Source organism: Balaenoptera borealis (genome assembly GCF_965194805.1).
Source record: "Balaenoptera borealis genome assembly, chromosome: 2".
Lineage (NCBI taxonomy): Eukaryota > Metazoa > Chordata > Mammalia > Artiodactyla > Balaenopteridae > Balaenoptera > Balaenoptera borealis.
This window is the reverse complement of record NC_138867.1, coordinates 125,950,905-125,971,681: the sequence shown is the minus strand read 5'-3', so window position 1 is coordinate 125,971,681 and position 20,777 is coordinate 125,950,905. Positions and strand designations below refer to the sequence as shown.

Here is a 20,777-nt window from a genome sequence, read left to right as displayed (position 1 = left end):
GGGGTGGGAAGATGAGGAACACTGGAAATGTCTGAGAAAGTCTTCATGGAGAGTGGGAATTTAGGCCAGACCTAGAGGAATGGGCAAAACCTATAAACATACAAGTGGGTGAGGGCAGATGGTATGACAGGAAGAAACAAGTAAGGCAGAGAAAATTCCAGCTACACTATCTCAGTAAGCTTCCATGAAAATACCATCAGAAACTCAAGTACTAATGAGACCCTACATTCAGTCAGATTTGTGCCAGAAACCCCTGAACAACTAAAATAATGGTATTTGGTAATCACAACACTAGCAGTGTTGGTACTAGGGTGAAACTAGTAAGATACTCACCTCAGGTGCAAAATTTAGGGGAACACTGAAAAATTCAGCTTCAAGATAAATAATACCCTGATGCAATAATTTTTTACAAATCAAAATTAATGCAGGGCTTCCCTGGTGGCGCAGTGGTTGAAAATCTGCCTGCCAATGCAGGGGACACGGGTTCGAGCCCTGGTCTGGGAAGATCCCACATGCCGCGGAGCAACTAGGCCCGTGAGCCACAATTACTGAGCCTGCACGTCTGGAGCCTGTGCTCCGCAACAAGAGAGGCCGCGATAATGAGAGGCCCACGCACCGCGATGAAGAGTGGCCCCCACTTGCCGCAACTAGAGAAAGCCCTCGCACAGAAACGAAGACCCAACACAGCCATAAATAAATAAATAAATAAAAATTTAAAAAAAATTAATGCAAAAATATCCATGATGAACAAAATATAAAATTTTAAATGAAGACAAGGTCAAACTTTGCACTTGATGATTTGATGATGACCTCACTCCCCTCACCCTGGTCCTGGTTCTAAACAACAGGCTAGTGTTTCATCATCAAAGAAAGAGAAAAATAAACTCATACAACTCTGTATAGTAAATAAGAACAAAGGCTAGTTAATTTTTTAAACATCTTTATTGGAGTATAGTTGCTTTACAATAGTGTGTTAGTTTCTGCTGTATAACAAAGTGAATCAGCTATACATAAACATATATCCCCATTATCTCCTCCCTCTTGCGTCTCCCTCCCACCCTCCCTAAATATTTTTTCAACAAAGGTTGAAAAATTAAAATATTAAAAGAGATAACCAGCATTGAAAGGCCATGTGTATTTCAATGAATTTTAGGAAACAGAATTTTAATGGTGACAAATACATGCTTAATAACAAATATCTTTTGCAAAAGAGTCATCAGATAAAGCCAGTGCTATGAGCCGTGACACTGTGCACCATGGCAAGCACTGTGGCAGGAGCTGGAGGTGGGGGTCCTTGCCTTCAGTAACTTCCTGTCTGGTATGTAGATGTTTGATTTCTTGAATGCAGAGGGAGAATGATAGTGGACATACCAAAGGGCTGAAGGACCCAGGGAAGGGAGGACTAAATTCCATCTGGGGAGGCAAGAAAGGCTTCACAAAAGAGGTGTATCTAAGCAAGATATAAAAAATGCCATAGGAACTTAATAGGTTAAAAAAAAGTGGGGTAGAAGATACGCACTGGAATGGAAGTCAACTTCATGAGAGATTTGAGATTGTTAGAAACACTGAAAATTCTAAAATTGTAGGAGTTCAAAAGGTTTTGGTAGAGAATGATAAGAGAGAATGAGTACTAGTCAAGGACCAGATTTTATTTTATTTTTTCAAAATTATCACATATACATGGTTTGAATGATACGAAAACATGTCTTATTTATCCTTTGAGCATTTATTTATGTAAATAAGAGAAAATATAAATAAGTTATTTTATTCCCTCTCTTTCATACCCAAATGATGGCATGCATCTCTTTTTCCCTCTATTTCCAATATAACCTAGAGCTTTTTTCTAAACATGCAGTTTCTTCATTATCCTTTTTTCAGTTGTATATATTTCTAGTGTGAGCATACATTGGAGTTTAATTATTAAGTGCCAGATTTTGAATTTTGAATGTCTTATTGAGAAGTTCACACAGTTTTCCTAGAGTCCATAGGGAGACATAAAAAGTTTTTAGATGTAAATGGTATGATAAGAACCATGTTTTGGGAAATTTACTCTAGCTGCAATGTGGTCTGCAGTGGGGTGGGGTGCACCTGTGGTGATGGTTAGAGAAAAGGCATCAGAATAGACAACACAGTAGGAAAAATGTTGATAATTTCTATCTTAGTGCGCCTCTGAGTCAAGAACTGGATAATTGAGGTATTGTGCACTCATGAGGCAGCCTGATGCCATGGAAAGAACTTAAGAGACAGGGCATATGGCCTCTAATCCCTGCTCTGCTTAACAGTAGCTGTGTAACCTTTGGCAAGGCATTCTTTCTGAGCAGAGGATTTTAAATGAGGGGTGCTGTGTTTCATGATCCCAAGCCTCCTTCCAGCTCTAACATTCTACATATGTACAATGGTACCTGCCTCCCCTGACCCAACACTCCTTCTGAGCTGTTCCTTTGGGATCAAGAAGACTGGAGGTCTCTCAAAAGAGTGAGTAGTGTCTGAGAAGGCAGACGGCCAAGAGCCATAGATGCCTTGTGACAGGTAACTGCTGGTGGCAACTGCTAATTTCTAAGTTCCTATCAGCTTTTCTTCTAGCAAAATCCTCTAAGATCAGCTGTCCCGCCCAAATCTTCCCAAATGAGACTTGCCATTTCATAAGCCCTAGACAGCAAGGCTGACATGCCTATAGCATTTCAAGAATAAATTTTTCCTAATTCAACAAGAGTAACCAGGTTATTCCCTAAACTCTCACAGTTGCTCAGAGTTCACCAACTCCTTGAATTTCCTTGTGGCAATATATACATAACATAAAATTTACTGTTTTAACCATTTTTAACTCTACAGTTCAGTGGCATTAAGTACATACACTGCTGGGCAACCATCATCACCATCCATCTTCAGAACTTTTTAATCATCCCAAATTAAAACTTGTACCCGTACAGTAATTCCCCATTTCCTTCCTCCCCCCAGCCCCTGGCAGCCACCATTCTACTTTCTGTCTCCATGAATCTGACTACTCTAGGTTCATGTAAATGGAATCATACAATACTTATCCTTTTGTGACTGGTTTATTTCACTTAGCATAATGCCATCAAGGCTCATCCATGTTTTAGCATGTATCAGAATTTCCAAGGGAGATCAGCTCGGTGCTTTGTGTCCACCTAGAGGGGTGGGATAGGGAGGTTGGGAGGGAGACGCAAGAGGGAGGAGATATGCGGATATATGTATATGTACAGCTGATTCACTTTGTTATACAGCAGAAACTAGCACACCATTGTAAAGCAATTATACTCCAATAAAGATGTTAAAAAAAATTTTCCTTCCTTTTTAAGGCCAAATAATACTCTGTTGAATATATATACTACCTTTTGCTTATTCGTTCATTTTTCAATGGAAATTTAGGTTCTTTTCATCTTTTTGCTATTGTGAATAATGTTGTTATGATTCACAATACAAATATTGTATTAGGTGTACCAATATCTGTGAGTCCCCACTTTCAGTTCTTTTGAGTATTACTCAGAAGTAGAATTGCTGTATCATGTAGTAATTCTATGTTTAATTTTTTTGAGGAGACTTTATACTGTTTTCCACAGAGTCTGCACCATTTTACATTCCTACCAGTAATGAGCAGGGGAACCAATCTTTCCACATCCTGGCCAATACTTGTTATCTTCTTTCTTTTTTTTTTAATAGCACTCCTAATGGGTGTGAATTCTGCATTTCCTTTTTCACTCAAACTTGTCTTCAACACCTCTATTTACAGAGCAGAGTAGGAGTGTTCAAAGGCCAACACTATCATCTCCATCATCATAATCATTATTATGGATTTGGTTTTTCAGTTTACAAAGTTCTTTTTGTAAACTATAAAATATGTATATTTGAAATAAATATATAATTTCATGTAATATCCACAAAGTATAGGAACTTGGCAAGTCTTAATATCTCTATTATGCAGAGAAGTAAACAGGTTTCGGTTTATTCGAATGGTCCTAATGTCATACCATAAACTGGTAGTCGGGATTGGAATCCAGATCATCTGCACCTCATTCTAAGTCTCTTCCTGCTACCCAATGAGCAAAACTCGGGGCTCATCATGCAGCTGTTTTTCCAGTGGTCTATGACTCTCCTCAAATCTGTGTGACCTACACAGATGTAGGTGTTTGATCAGATTGGTAAATCAAAATGAGATTCAGGGAGGTACCCATGGCCCTGACCCAGCCTTATAAACGACTGGGTCTATTCCCACCCTCTCTTCCAGGGAAGACAAAAAGTTATGAGGTCTCAAATAACTACGAAGAAGATAAGTAGAATTACGCTCTCCTGTCACCAGCTCACTGGGCAACCAAAAAAATTGCATCTTACAATTGCTTATCAGTGAGAGATGCAGGTGAAGCCACTTACATACGACGGTGATTCTGAAAGTATAATCCTCAGATCAACATCGAGGATTTCTCTAGAAACTTGTCACCAAATTCTCTGGCTCGCTCTTAAACCCACTGATTGTATCAGAAACTCTGCCTGCAGCCCAACAACGTGTGGTTTCATAAGCCCTCCAAGTGATTCTGATGTGTGTCAAAGTTTGAGAACCTCTGATATAGAAGAAAGAACACTTGTCTTAAGATCAAATAGACCACAGTGCTAGACAACTCTTGTTCACAGCACTGGCTTTGGGCCCAATACTTCATTTTAGCTGCTTTTATTCTTTAAAATTGGAAAAGTAGAGCCTCACAGTCTTGGTGAGTATTACTGAGTCATGTGTATTTGAGAACATTTTGTACTTAAATATCTTTAAGGAAACGTAGGGGGTTATGATTCCGCTGGATAGGCTGAGCCTAGGGATGCCTGCTGTGCTGATGGAAGGAAGCTGCCTCTCCCATAGCGCCTATTTACTCAATGACCATGAGGGTTATCACAAGATCCCAATCCAGAGGCTCTAATGGATTTACCGTGGGACCAAGCAGTAGCTCCAGAGCAGACAAGCTACAGGCTGGCCTGAGAACTAGGAACTATGGTATGACCTAGTACACACACACACATACACACACACACACTGAGCTAGGTAAGAATTTTCATCTTAGAAACATGAAAGTGTTAATCCAAGAAAATGAAGTAGTAGGTGATAGAAGCTGAAACCTGAAGACTGCTTTGAGTCAAGACAGGTCATGGCAAGGTGAAATTATAAGGAAGCAGAAACTTTAAGAAAGATAAAAGATATAGAGAAGTTGCTGTCAGAGAGAAAGAGTAGAGCAGAGAGGAAGCAGGGTTGCCTTAAAAGATGGCAACCCTGTGACCCACAAGAGGGGAAAGAGGAGCTGATCCCTAAAGCAATCGCAGCTTCTGATGGCTTTCTAGCACCACTTTGAATCCCTTGTAATGAATGACATTTTCTCTTGAGTGGGTCCCTGTTCCTTTAAAGCCCAAATCCTCAATTCAACACATTTTCATTATTACCACATTTAGACTGTAGAAAAGAAGATCCAGCCTGGCAAGGATGTGGGATAGTGTGTCGTTGCTTTCAGTTACATGATGGGCTATCATAAGGAAAAGATAGAGGGCTTAGACCATGCATCTCCAAAAGCCTGAGTCAGAACAAATACATAGAAGTTATGTGATCCATGAGGGCTTAGAAAGGAGGTCTTTCCTAACAACAAAATTTCCTTTTTATACAGCTTTTTTTTTACCAAATTTTATCATGAGCATGCTTTACAGTTTAAAATTAAAAACTGTTTTTTAAAATGTTTTCAAATATTGGATCTTTCCTGTCAACTTTAGAAAAAAATATTTCCTTTGGTAAACATTGTATTAGCAGTCAGTGTTTGTTAAATTCTTAATGTAAAGTTCAGCAGATGACTTATGGGATTTTAAGACTCTTAATTGGCCACAGTCTGTAACCTGAACTGTGTGGACAATGTAGGGTTTCACCAAGGGACTTCCTTGAGTGCTCAAATTCCAACCTAAGAGTCAACATACTGTTCTTTAGCGATTTCCTCCTTAATCCTTTCTAATATAAAAAAGGAACAACTTGCTCACGTGTTTAAGGCATAACCTACTTTCCAGAGACACACACAAATATTTCATTTCCACCAGTTTTAATGGAGCATGTAGGTGTAGAAGATGGCTTCTAGTGTGTGTAATAATGTGACTGTGTATTTATTAGGATCTGCTTCTAACTACCACTTCTAACAGTGTGACCTCAAGTGTGGCAAGTAGGATTCATAACCCACATAACCTTAGTTTTCTTATCTGTTAAATGGGGATAATAATAGTCCCTAATGTGTTTTGTAGCATCAAATGAGTTCTATGGAATATGGCACAGTTCTTGGTACACATGAGTTCTTTTCATTATTTATTTTTATTATTTATCATAGATTTTTATTGCTACTGGTTTTATATATTATTTTTGGTTTTGCCATTATTATTTTTGGTTTTGCCATTATTTTTGGTTTTGCCATTATTATTGACTGAAGAAGAATTACTTTTGGCTTCTAGACTAAAGAATTACCAGTAATGCAAGCTGCCTTTTCAGTCCTTCTACCTAGTAACCACATACCTGCAGAGGTAGACATTTTCCTAAACTCACTATATGTGATGATTTAATTTTGATAATATCTGAATCAGGTACTTTACCAGCTTCAGAGACCACCAGTGCCTGAGGACCATTCTCCCCTCAACTCTGATAAACCCCAAATTTAGGGGAGAAGCCAAATGTGAATGGAAGTTGAATACATATAAAGAAACTCCAAAACCTTTCAAATTTTACATTTCAACAAGGACCTACTGTATAGCACAGGGAACTCTACTCAATACTCTATAATAACCTATATAGGAAAAGAATCTGGAAAAGAGTAGATAAATGTTTATGTATAAATAAGTCACTTTGCTGTACACCTGAAACTAACCCAACATTGTACATCAACTATACTGCAATATAAAATCAAATTTTTTTTAAATGCCAAAAAAATTTTTTTTACATTTCTAAGTACATCTCTTTCTCTGCATGTTTCCATCAGCTTAAGGGGAGGTATCCTGTTGGAAAGAACCTTAAGACCTTAATTCAATGTCCCATCCCTCTGTAAAATTACTTTTGTCCTGTGGCCACCCATGCCCTCCCAAATAACTCAGGCAGTTCATTACATATTTGGACAGTACTGACTATTGACAAGTACTTTAAAATATGTGCCTAATAATCTGTCTTCTTTTACTTATTGTTCCTACTTCTACCTTCTGGTGCCACAAAGGAAAATGGTTTCCTAGTTTACTCAATAACCCTTCAGATATATCTTATACCCCTTCATATCATTCTTATATGTTTTAAATTATTACTTATTTACTCAATTCATTCAGAAAAGAAATTTTACCTACTACCCTATCAGATGCTGTACTCGGCATTAGGGGAGTACAACAGGAGGGAAAGTGATGCAGTCCTTAACCTCTTGAAGTTTATGTTACCGTTAAGTCTTTTTTCCGGGTCAAAATTTCTCAAGACATTTTTTTTTCAACTCAATAGCAAAAAAACTAAAAATCCAATTTAAAAGTGGGCAAAGGATCTGAATAGACATTTTTCCAAAGAAGACATCCAAATGGCCGACATGTGCATGAAAAGGTGTTCAACATTAATAATCATCAGGGAAATGCAAACAAAACCACAATGAGATATGACCTCACACCTGTTAGAATGGCTATGATCAAAAGGACAAGAGATAGCAAGTGTTGGCAAGGATGTGGAAATAAGGGAAGTCTGGTGAACTGCTGATGAGAATGTAAATTGGTGCAGCCACTATGGAAAACAGTATGGAGGTTTTTCAAAAATTTAAAAACAGAACCACCATATGATCAGCAATCCCACTTCTGGATATATATCCAAGGAAATGAAAACTAGAATCTTGAAGAGATATCTATACCCCCATGTTCATTGCCATGTCATTCACAATAGCCAAGACGTGGAAACAACCTAAGTATCCATCAATAATAAATGAATGGATATTACCCATGGATAAATAATAGATAGATATTATTCAGCCATGAGAAAGAAGGAAATCCTGCCATTTGTGACAATGTAGATAGAAATGATGGAAGGTGATTGAATTATTATTATTCCCAAATAAAATAAGATACTGAAACATTACTGAACATAGGTTTCCTTTTACAGAAAAACTAAAAATTTTTAGGACTATTAATAAATATATTTGGTGCCACATTGAGACATTTTCTGTAAGAAAGCACAGTTTTAGAAATTATAAATAGCATTTATAAGATTGTCATTCTACAGAATGCTAATGTAAAGCACAGTTTATAATTTCTTATTTCTTAGTTTCTACTAGAAATTAGGTTTTTAAAGGTTAAGTATTCTAATTAAAATATGAAATTAAAACTAGTAAAAATTAATAGGGAAAACATCATTGCATGCAAAAGAAAGAAGGTATAAGGAATGGAAGTGCATTTTGTTAAGGGAAAAGTAGGTGATTTTGTCCTAAAAAGAAGTTAAAAAAAGAGAAAAAGAGAAAAGGATGGAATCTGAAGGTGAAGAGAAAATCTGTAGAAGTTTTGTGGAAAAGAAACCCTGAGAAAGGAGTTTTATATGTGATCAGAACTGGCTAAGATTGGAATGAATTTTAATATTAACAGTAAGGTGGTACAAAGTTAGAACTGGTTTTTCTCCCTGTTAAGAGAACAAAGTTTTCTTGGACTCTTTATCTGATTTTTTTCCCCTTTTTATTGAAGTATAGTTGATTTACAATGTTGTATTAGTGATCTACTTTTGATAACAGACTATAAAATTTCTTTACCGTTTAAGTAATCTGTTGCAATGGCTCTGTATTTGCCTTTGAAGTCTTTTATTGTCACTAAGCTAAATGAATAAGTATCGTTTCACAGTGACCTATGATTTTATTTGATCAAGTGTTTTAAAACCTTTTGGTATCTTTGATAAATTTCCTTAAGTCAAATTCTAAATGAAGTTCTTTTGACCTCTAGCTAACTTTTACATGATTCAGAGAGCCCCTGGAACATATCAGAGAGACATTAAACTAATTAGGCTTATTTAGTATGGTAAATTACATGGAAATTATTGTCAAATGAGTGGTGATAAAACTTCTTAGGTTATATTGTATGAGTAAATGTCAACAATATAAATGTTCTAGAAATTATATGGAATTTCTAATAATTGAATGTGTCATGGTATAATGTTATCAGTCATAATTCTAGTTAATATTTTAATATTGTATGTCACAAAAATAACCAAATTTCTTTGACAATTACATTGTAATCAGGCCTTTAACTGTGACTTTTTGAGTCTTTTGTCATTTATAGACACATTGTTTTACTATGATGCTTTTGCAAAAATTCTTCATCTTCAAGAAGAATCATAGAAAGGACTTCTTGACAAGCACAGGTTTCTGATAACTTTCAGATCATACCACTGAACTGGGTAATAAATTAAAGAATTCTAATGGAAAACCGGATGGCTTCATAAAACTACTAACAGAAGTCAAGATCAAAAAGAATTAGTTACATAGGGCTGAATGATAATTTTTATGACTTTTTTCCTGAAATACTACTGGCTTTAATCTTTGTTTTCCAGATACAAGGAAACCTTTCCCCTTCAGCTAATTATGGCTTACAGCAATTTGGTAAGTTACACCTCTGTGAGCAGAATTGAAACAGTTATCTTTTCTCTCTAACTGATCCCTCTGCAATCTAGAAACTCAATAAGATTCTTATTTTCAGGACAATATAATTATTTGCATAAGTTTAATGAGAATCTGTTTTTCCTATAATAGGACATAATTGGAAACACTGGTCATATTACCATGGCTTTGACTGGAATGTCATATTTGAGAATGTGCATAGAATCAGGTTAAGACCAGACAGCTTTAAATAACTAAGGTGAACTTTATGGAGCCATAAAGCTCCTTGGAAAAACAACCTGGTACCTTGCTTACAGGGTTCCCAGAAACCTTAGGAGGTAAATAAAAAAGGTCACTTTCTGACAGGTACAGGAACCTCAAAATATTTTGAGAACCTTGAGAAGAGAGGAGCCAACACAAATCTGTAGATATTGTAGGTGAAATCTGAAGACAAGTCCTTGGCATGGCTCTCCAGGTCTTGAGAGATCTTTTAAAAGTTCAATCTGAGATTCCTTATGAAAAGTTCCAGCAAAGCCAATTTAAAAGGGCCTATGTCAGGACTTCCCTGGCAGTCCAGTGGTTAAGACTCCGCCAAAACAAAACAAAACAAAAAACAAACAAAAACAAAACAAACAAAAAAGTAAAAGAGCCCATATGATCAATTACACTTATGTAAATAATCAGACAAAGTTTATTAAAAGCCAGAATTATTTTGCAAACAAATTAGTCTCAAGTTGACCATATTTGGTAGAAATGAAGGTAATGAGGTAAATTTAAAGAGAAAATTATGTTTCAGTGGATATTAAGTTCTAGTTTTAATTGTCTTTGTATTTAGCCTAAGTCTCACTTCCTAGATGGCTCCTTGTTACTATGTTGCATTATTGTAAAGTTTAATTGAATTATTAAAAGGACATTCTAAGCTTGTTCCTGAAGCTTATCACTTTAATCTATCTTTGGATGAAGATCAGATGCTCTGTGACCTGCAACCAGGAGATTACCTGCACTGGAAAAAGCATCACTTAAAGGACTGTCTTCCAACTAGTTAAAAGGACCCTTTATCAGGTACTCTTTAACTAGCTCATGAGCAACAAAACTGAAGGGAATTAACTCATGGATTCATATTTTTCACTTAAAAAGGACTCCTGCACTGGATTGGTCTATAGAGAGGACTGCTGATCTTGAACTCATCTTAAAACAATGCTCAAACAGAGGAGAAATGGCACCCATATCAGGATGAGAAGAAGATGACATTAGCAGTAGATGGCTATCCCAAGATGCCAGACATGACCTGTATGACTATTCAGAGTGTTTTCTTGATTTCTTGGACTTTTGCATATGAATCAAATGTTTTTCTATCATGGGTTCAATCCTATGAAAATTTTAGAAATCAATCCAATTGTGAGGTTTGTAGTAAATTACCTACATCCAGTACTTCTGATTTACCTTGGTGGATTTCTTCTCTCTAAGGCTCTGATTGGATGATCTTTATAAAATTTATTTTAGAAGAAAGAAGTTGTAGTTCTGTTAAGGCAGCTATTGATATTGCTAAATGGATCCCCTCATTTGGCCAATCAATCATACTTGCTCTGACCATGGCCATAAATAATAATTTTCTTTTAAGTTACTCAAGTTCAATCAGAACAACAAGCTAACTTTCAGTCAAAGAATATAGCTAATCAGTTATTAGGAGGGACCCACCCTCAGTTATGGGATGGATCTATATGGCTAACACGAAGCTATGGTCAGTTAAGTTTAAGGCTCCCCCGTGTTGGGAACAATTAAATCATACGAAGATTATCAGCCTAATAATGCTAGAAAATTAGGTTGGGTGCCTTATGAAAAATGCCAACATATCATTTCCCCTAAAGAGAGAGATTGGTATGGAACAGACTGGGTCAGGCAACCAGGAATATATGAGGTCACACCTAATGGAACTCAATAGTTTTCAGCATCAATTTGTGGTCTTGGCTTCCTCCAGGATGAAAAGGAAGATGTACCCTAGGATTCCCTTGGTCTCAAGGCCACATGCATACCAATTTAGATATGACTCCAGCAAATTTACCATTAGTACCAGCCTGATGGACCAAGAGATCTGTATTCCATTGGTATGACCATTTAGCACCTATTTTTGTGCCTTCAGTAAAATTGGAAGATGTAATTGCCCACATCGAAGCCTTAACAAAATTCACCCAATAGGCCTTAAAACAATAGTGATCAGGCTATCAACCTACTGAATTCTGAGGTCACTTTGATGAGAAAAGTGGTGTTACAAAATCACACAGCCCTCAATATCCTTCCAGCATCTCAAGGAGACCCCTGCACCATAATTCAAACTGAATGCTGTGTTTTTATACCAGATGAATCCTCTAATATAAAACATTTAATGACACACATGAAAAATCAGATTTCTGCCTTAAGTGATCCACTTCCTAATATTGGTCATCTTCTAAAGAGTTTAATTCCAGAAGCTCGTAGCTTAAATCCCTACTTATGACCTTATTAGTGTTATTAGCTATATTACTCATATCCTATCTATTTTATAAAATTGTTGTTTTTTGCATGTGTAACCAAGTCTCTGATAAAATTAATGTTGGCTAAACATCTTGAGGCAATTGATCACATATATAGCTCTACATAAAATTAATTGTATATGGGACTTCCCTGGGCAGTCCACTGGTTAGGACTCTGCGCTTCCACTGCAGGGGGCTCGGGTTTGATCCCTGGTCAGGGAACTAAGATCCCACATGCCGTGTGGTATGGCCACAAAGAAAAAGAAAAAAAAATTAATTGTATAGTGTAACTCTAGTTACAGGAAGAAGCAACAAGGGAAAACATGTCCTGGATCATGGTAGACAAGTAAGACATATGATCCAGAGAATTTATAGGTTATTAACAGAGCCTAATCTAGATATAGCACATGAATGGCCTATCAACAAAATCCTTACCTGAACTAGGAATGAGCCTTCAATAGTACTGTGGGACAAATCAGTCACAAAATGCCTCCCAAACCTTGGTCAAATTTATGACCAAAAGAGAGCAAGCTCCAAACAAACGGAACAAAGATGGTCCTCATCATCTCCTGTGACAAAGTCACAACCCATTGCAGTTGCCTAGAAACATTGCACTCTGAGGGGAATTCCAGTTGGAAAAAACAGGAAGCATACAGTGCTTTGGCTAGAGGGGCCCCTAGATAGTAAAGATGCATATCTAAGAAAGAAGTTCAATGACCTCAGACTCTTGCATCTTACCATACATAGAAAAGCACTAAAATTATTAACTCGAGATGTCTGTTTTAATGATTAGCAGTAATCTTTTAATGCTCAACTACATTTTTTTTTCAGCAAAAACTCCTATATATCCTAGCTCCTCCCTGACCTCTTTAGAACAGTTCCTCAGAGCTATCTGAGAAGCTGTCTCCCAGGCTATATTTCTCAGTAAGATCCCTGAATAAAACTGAAACTCACAGTTCTCATGCTGTGCATTTTTATTTCAGTCAACACTCTCCCACTTAAATACCTTCAATAAATCCCCTTTAAAGTAAAGTACAAACTTTTGACCAGGCATCCAGGCAACATCCATTCCAGTCTGGTCTCTAGGATTTTGTTTTACTCCTTTACTCCTTACTCTTGTATATGTTTCATTTAGGCAGCAAAACTTGGGTAAAGGTATGTCTCATTCATTTTCACACTCTCTCCATACTCAGTAGATGCTCAAATGATGGAAAAGCAAATGTTGGGTAAACAAATATTTGCTGGGCCCTACAGAGACAAAGGGACACAAAGAAATTTTAACAGAGACTTTGCTAGGTTCCTCTGTCTTTACACACATAGTTCCTACTACAGATATCTATGTTATAGCTCCCTTCCTGGAACAGATCCTCCATCTACCTTCTTTAGGCAGTTCAGGGGAAGGTCAAATAGTATTCCTGAGTCTTTTGAGCCTTAAAAATAATCAGCCTAAATTAATCCTCAGGTCAAAGAGACACAGTTTGGGGTGGCAAATTTTGCTCCCCTACACATTATTAAATTTTGTTCTATTTTCTCCTTTCAATCTGTAGCATGTCAATTTCATTCTCAGACCAGACAAAAGAACTTAGAAGGGGAGAGGAAAATTTCTTTCCTCCCCAACAAAAAGGCTCTCATATAAGGTTAAGGACTTCTCCACAGTTTCTATCTACCCACATCACACTCTGAATGCTGATGTGCAATTTTCACAACAGTAAAAGAAGCTGGTAATCAAGTTTCCTTGTGTAACAGGAGCCTGATAATTCAAGGCATTAGTAATAAAAGTTTGAAAAAGGGTAGGTGCAATATCTGTCATATTTTGTCAACCAATGTACTCAAATGTTCGTATCCCAGGGAGTCTTAATAAGATTGAAGTGATGTTTCCTCCTTTCTCTGTTAATCCGAATCTTAAGTATCTTTCAAGGCTCATCTCAAGAACTCTTTTAATGATGTTTCCAAGAAAAACTCTGGCAAGTATTAATTTCTACACTGTTCTGACCATTCATACAAGCTAAGAACTATTATTCAACACAGTTCTTCATTTTCTTTTAACACATCATTCTCTGTGTCATGTGTCCAAGTCTTATATGACTTTATCCACACTGAGGACCCATGAATATGCTTTCATAGCAAGTGATTTTTATGCTTTCCAACACAACCTCTCAGCCCACCTTTGATTTCATTATGAACAGCTGCGATGACCAGTTTTGTGCACACTGACAGTGTCTCACCTTAGAACTCTGTTGTGCCTCTCAATATTTCTGCCTCAGAATCTTTTCCCTCCGCTAAGGAGCTTAAAAGCAAATGCAGGGAAGTTCACCTCCTGGAGCCAACCCTAAGCAATGGGAGCCAGAATTCCATAGATAAATACTCTGGCTTCCAATTTTATACATGTCCTCAGAGACCATCCAGTGGGGATTGAGCCCCAATTGCCCACAACAGTAATCAGGCCAATAATGCATCACTTTTCTTTTTTTTTGGTCTTACATATCCAGTTCCTTTCCTCCTGCTTCCTGCCAAGTAAACTTCTTGCCTTAGAATCTGTATTGTCAAGAGGAGGGGAGTGTTTGGGGGGAGAGGGTTCATGGGGGTTCATTATTTCATTCCTCAACTCTATTTTCTAGCATAATTTATATCTGTCAGTTGATTAAAATTCACATAGAATTTTCACAAACCTACTTCATTACATTCAAACTAAAAATCTGTAAGAAGCCACCATGCCCATTTTTCAAATGAGGACACTGTGGTTAGTTGCAATAGTAAAGATTACGATATTATTCATTCAACACAGTTTATTCACAGCCTACTACCATGAAGTCAGCGCACTAAGGAAACACACAGAAAGGTTTTCTAAACCCATGTTTGGGGAGTGGGGCATTGGTGAAAAATGGCTTCCCAGAAGAAGTGAAATCTAAACTGAGATGTGGGCGAATTGGTTCATAAAAAGGGGACAAATCATAAAGGATCGATTATGCCATGTCAAGGAATTTTTATTTTATCATAATTGTAAAAAAGGAGTCAACGAAAAGTTTGAATTAAGGGAGTTACATTATCATTCTGCTTCCAAGCGAAGAACAGATTAGAGGATTAAAAAAGAGGCAGGAGAAAAATGGCTGATTCTAGGGCTGAGGCAGAGAAAATGCAAGATTAGTTTCAAGCATCCTGTAGTGACTGAAATTAAGGAAATGCTCAAAAAAAAAAAAAAAAAAAGAAAAAAAAAGAGCATGCCATAGGGCTACAGGAGCCGAGTAGAAATCACTCCCAATGGCAAAGCTGGAATGATTTGACCAACAAAATAAACAGCCTAGTATTAGATTATTTTAAAAATATAAAATAAATATTCATGAGGCTTTGTACTTACTTATATCACTATCTAGACTGTTGGGGTTCAGGGCAAGTCATCATATTGATTATTTTGAATTAAGGTGACTTAAGAAATGGCCAATGCAGGAAGGACACTCTAACCCTCCTCTCTGTCTCCCTGAAAGCAGGAAATAAATCTCATGTGAAAAGTGCACTCCCTGCATCTGGAGATAGAAGGACACCCTTATCGCCAGAGGCAGAGAACTGGGGCCAAGATGCCTGTAAAAACAAACCTTGTTACTTCTTTACTTTGCTACCCCAAGTCCAAACTCTGTTTAGATTCTTCATTAATTGTGCACCCAAAACCGAAGTTTCTTTGTCCTGTCAATTACTCATAAATTTATTGTTTCTTTGTCTAAAGAGTATAAAAGCTTCCTACTTTGGCCACCTCTTAGGTTCCAATTCTATGAACTTCGTGTACACAAATTAAAATTTGTTTCTTTTTCTTCTGTTAATCTGTCTGTGTCAATTTTATTACTGGTTCAGCCAAAAGAACTCAAGATGGGTAGAGGGGGAAATTTCTCCCTCCCTGAAAATACTGATAATTATTGGATACATGAACAAACAAATAAGGGAGAAGAGACAAATATTCCGTATAGAGGAATTCAAAATAATTTATATAGATTCTCCCTCTTCAAGAAGATTGAACTTAACTTCTTTTCTCCCTGATGTAGGCCACACTTAATGATTTTGTTCCAAATAATAAACTATGAAAAGAGGGAAAAGGTAACTTTGTAGTTGAGGAAATTGGCCAACACTACCTGAACAAGGTGACCAAGTTTAACATCATCAGTGGCAAGTCATGTTAATTGCATGTACCCAAGATGTATGCCGAGAAAGGGTATCGCATCATCTCTGTGGTGTTTTTCCCAAAATCTACAAACCCAGTCTGACAATGAGAAAAACACAAACAAACCCAAATTGAAAGACAGTCTAAAAATACATGGCTAGTACTTCACAAAACTTGGGCAGGAATAGGCAAGGGGATTAACAAGGGATAACTGAGGAACTGTCTCAGATCAGAGGAGACTAAGGAATCATGACTATTAAATGTGATATTGTATCCTGGATGAGATCCTGGGACAAGAAAAGGACAGCAGTAGAAAAAGTAGTAAAATCTGAATAAAGTCTGAAGTTCAGTTAATAGAAATGTTCCAGTGTCAGTTCCTTAGTTTTGACAAAGCTACCAAGATAATGTAACAATACGGAAAACTAGATGAGGGGTATACACAGACTCTGTACTATTTTTTCAATATTTCTATAAATCTGAAACTATCCTAAAATGAAAGGTTTCCTTAAAAAAATAGTAGGATGTATTGAGAACAGTTCAGAGACTGCTTCAATGAGTTGATAATGGTCTGAATTAGAGAGACACTGTCCCAGCAGAGAACAGAGTGAAGATTTTGAAAGTAGGTTCAACATGACTTGGTGACTGTGTTAGGGGACCAAGGAAACTGGTGATACAGAGATAGAGAACAGAGAGTACATTGCTGGTGAGTGGATGAACCAAGTCGTAAATCCAGGTCCTATGCCCCTTTAGAACTATTAGGTGCATAGCATATAGCATATAGGAGCGCCCAAGTGAAAGAACATAGGGAACTAATCCAGGCATGGTGCAGAGTGATAGAATCGGAATAGAAAGAAGGATGTGGATCAAAGATGAACTAGGAAAATTGTAGTTGATTAGATCGAGTGCCATGGAAAAGTAGGGACAAAAGATGGCTTTAAGCCTAAGATTTGAAATGATGATGGCTCTCAAGAGCTTAGGAGAAGTTTGGAAAAGGAGGATTGATGGAAAAGATGATCAGATTTATTTGGTAAAGTGTTTGAAAATGATGTCAGGACATCAGTGGAAATGCTCCAGGGTAGAATGAAGCCAGGTAGACAGTCTGGAGACATAAACCATAAATCTAGAGATGTGAGAAAGACTAACAAAAGATCATTTGAATTGGCAAGAATGAATTCATTAATAAAATGTTAGAGGTTAGTTTAAGAATAGTAGGACCAGAAGCCAGAATCTACTCCAATTATTTTCATTTCCTTCACATTTTCTCCCTCTTGCTGTGCTTGTTCCAAACCAACTTGCATTTTCTTATTTGAAATGTGGTTAGTTATATATTGATCTTTTGTCCCTAAATATATGTTTCTACCTTTAGCCATAGAATTTTTCTTGGTTTCCATATATCCCCAAAACATTTTGTTTTCTTCCAGTAAACATTTACATATCTCAACTAGACTGTTTCCTTCTCCCCTGTTTGAGCATTTAGTTAATCATTGCTGGAGAGGAATCAGTGCCAGACTGGGAAAAGAGCAAAGCTGCTGGAAAGTGAGACTCAGGGCTGTATCAACAAGGAAACATGGGTGGGAGGTGGTCACGATCGCTCTGGGTTTAATGGAGGTGGTCTTCAACACTGACAGCTTGCCCCTTTTTAAAAAAGTTAATGCAAGAGTAGTTCAGAAGTTCCCTATAAATTAAATATACATTAGAGAAAGATTTTACCAATCAGAGAAAAGAGAAGGGGCAAGAAGTTGATCCCAAATCTATCATAAGCTCTACTGTGGCAGCAGTAGTAATAGTAACCATTTATTAAGCCTTTAGTGTCATGGTGTGAGCCATGAGCTTTACATACATTATCCTCTTTATTTCTAATGACAACTCCATGAAGTAGGTATAGGTCCACCGTCCTTAATTCATAATTCCAAACCATACAGAGTTCTGAAATACAGAAGTTTTGTTTGATTTTGTAACTCATTTGACAGCAAAATCTGTCAAGAGATAATTTAAGGTTACTTATTTTCTTTATATTATGTGTTTTGCTGCAGAATTATTAGTGTGCTTTTCTAGAGAGAGCTGCCCTAGACACCACTGAGCTTTCTATAATGAATAGTATATGCATCATATGACTTTTCTAAAATTTAAAAAAAAAAAAAACCCTCTGAATTCCTAAACTCATCTGGCAACCAGGGGTTTTGGAGAAAAGATTGTGAAAACTGAGGGTGATAAATGTGAAGTTTAGCTCAAAGTCACACAGGCAGAGATTTTTTTTTTTTTTTTTTTTTTTTTTGTCTGTGTTGGGTCTTTGTTGCTGTGCACGGGCTTTCTCTAGTTTTGGCGAACGGGGGCTACTTTTTGTTGCGGTGCACGGGCTTATTGTCATGGCTTCTCTTGTTGCAGAGCATGGGCTCTAGGCACACGGGCTTCAGTAGTTGTGGCATGCAGGCTCAACAGTTGTGGCTTGTGGGCTCTAGAGCGCAGGCTCAGTAGTTGTGGCGCACAGGCTTAGTTGCTCTGCAGCATGTGGGATCTTACTGGACCAGGGATTGAACCCGTGTCCCCTGCATTGGCAGGTGGATTCGTAACCACTGCGCCACCAGGGAAGCCCCAGGCAGAGATTTGAAATGAGGTCTGCCATTCTCCAAAGACTGGGATTTGGGTCATTATATAACATGCTGAAAATGTTATTATTTTAAGAGCTGGCACCAGAATTTATTTTGGGGGAAGAACTGTCTTCATTGGGAAAGGAATTTGTTGGGTATGATATCTTAAGGATCTAGGTGTCATCCGGTTCTTTTTTAGAAGCTTGTTGTTTTGTTCTTGAGTAGAGGGGGTAAAAAGAGAAGGAAAGAGAAGGAGCAACCAAACATTTGTGGATTTGGCTTCTGTTTGGGGGGAAATAGCCAAGAAAGACTCCCATGTAAGACTGGTTCTAAAGACCTATGTGTTACTTTATAGTATTTTGTTGTCTGGTGTGTGATATGATTTCCTCCATCATTACCTTGCAAACTTATTAAAGTCTACTATGCCCACAAAGGCTTAGAGTGAATCATTTTCCCCATCTTATCAGGTGCCTCTAGACTAAACAGCATGTTTATCTCTGGAGATGAAAAAAACAAGTCATGACCTCAAAGAGTTTAGTCTAGTAGAAGAGATAAGAAAAATAAAAAATTAGAATTCGCAGTTTAATGTTCTATAATAGAAGCATGCCTAAGTGCACGGTTTGCACAAATAAGTGAGCAACTCTTTCTGTCTATCAGAGCACCATTATTCTAGCTGGGTACCCACAGGGGCAGCCAAAGCAAGGAAGACCGTATTCACATGACACTGAAAGGTATGTCTTTAATAACTGTTATTTGGAAATACACTACTAGGATTCCCAATGCTGGAAGAAATTTCCTTATTGAGTTCCAGAGTGCCTTTTGATCTCTATAAGAAGTCCTTTTATTCAAAAATATGATTGCCTGGAAAGTTGCTGAGTGTAAATCTTAAAAGTTCTATTACAAGGAAAAATATGTGCAACTTTGTGTGGTGACACATGGTGACCAGACTTACTGTGGTGATCATTTTGCAATATATAAAAATGTGAAATCAATATGTTGTACACCTGAAACTAATATAGCATTGTATATCAATTATACTTCACAATATAAAAAAGATTGTCTCAATCGATTTTTTTCCTTTCCAACGGTAAAGACTTATCACTTGCCTTTCATGTGTTGAATACAGGAAGGCTCTGTTGAAGGTTTATGACATTATTTTCTTCCTACTCTGGTAAATGATTAAAGGAACAAGGAATTTTGAGTTTGCAGAAAAGAGTGTTTAAGAGATAGACTCACAGCCGTTGAAAACAAAATTATGGCTACCAAAGGGGATAGCAGGTGAGAAGGGGAGAGATAAATTAGGAGTTTGGGATTAACATATACACACTACTGTATATAAAATAGATAAACAAGGACCTACTGTATAGCACAGGGAACTATACTCAATATCTTATATTGATGTAATGGAAAAGAATCTGAAAGAGAATAAATATATATGTATAATTGAATCACTTTGCTGTATACCTGAAACTAACACAACATTGTAAATTAACTATCCTTCAATAAAAAAAAGAAAAGAGTGTTTAGAATGGGCTTGATAGTTGTCTTCAGAAGTCTATATTTGAAGTACATTGTTTCCAATCTTAAGACAATTTTTGACCCCATGGCCACCTTCAGGAACAGCCTCTATTTCCTACTGTCTTTAGAGCAAAATTTCTTGAAATAGATGTCATTCTCTTTGTCTCCATTTTCTCACATTCTGTTCACTTTCTAACTTTATTTTTTTTGATAGATCTTTATTGAAGTCACAATACTGTGTTAGTTTCTGTTGTACAACAAAGTGAATCAGCCATATGCATATATATATCCTTATATTCCCTCCCTCTTGCTTCATCCTCCCACCCTCCCTATCCCACAACTCTAGGGCTTCGCAAAGCACCGAGCTGATCTCCCTGTGCTATGCTGCTGCTTCCCACTA

The 20,777-nt window shown here is 37.1% G+C and overlaps 1 protein-coding gene across 3 annotated transcripts in view; it reads left to right on the top strand.

Moving 5' to 3' along the window:
- LOC309624569 (uncharacterized protein C5orf46 homolog) overlaps nucleotides 1-11,045 on the top strand; it is a 70,860-nt gene extending 59,815 nt beyond the window's left edge. Inside the window, exons 4-5 of one of the 3 annotated variants that reach the window (XR_014242024.1) lie at nucleotides 9,569-9,617; nucleotides 10,752-11,045. The gene's annotated coding sequence lies outside the window, so the exon portion shown is untranslated. Of the gene's footprint in view, nucleotides 1-9,568 lie in introns of all 3 variants that reach the window. The other 2 variants (XR_014242025.1, XM_082382818.1) reach the window with 2 other exon arrangements.
- The last annotated feature ends 9,732 nt before the right edge of the window (nucleotides 11,046-20,777 follow it).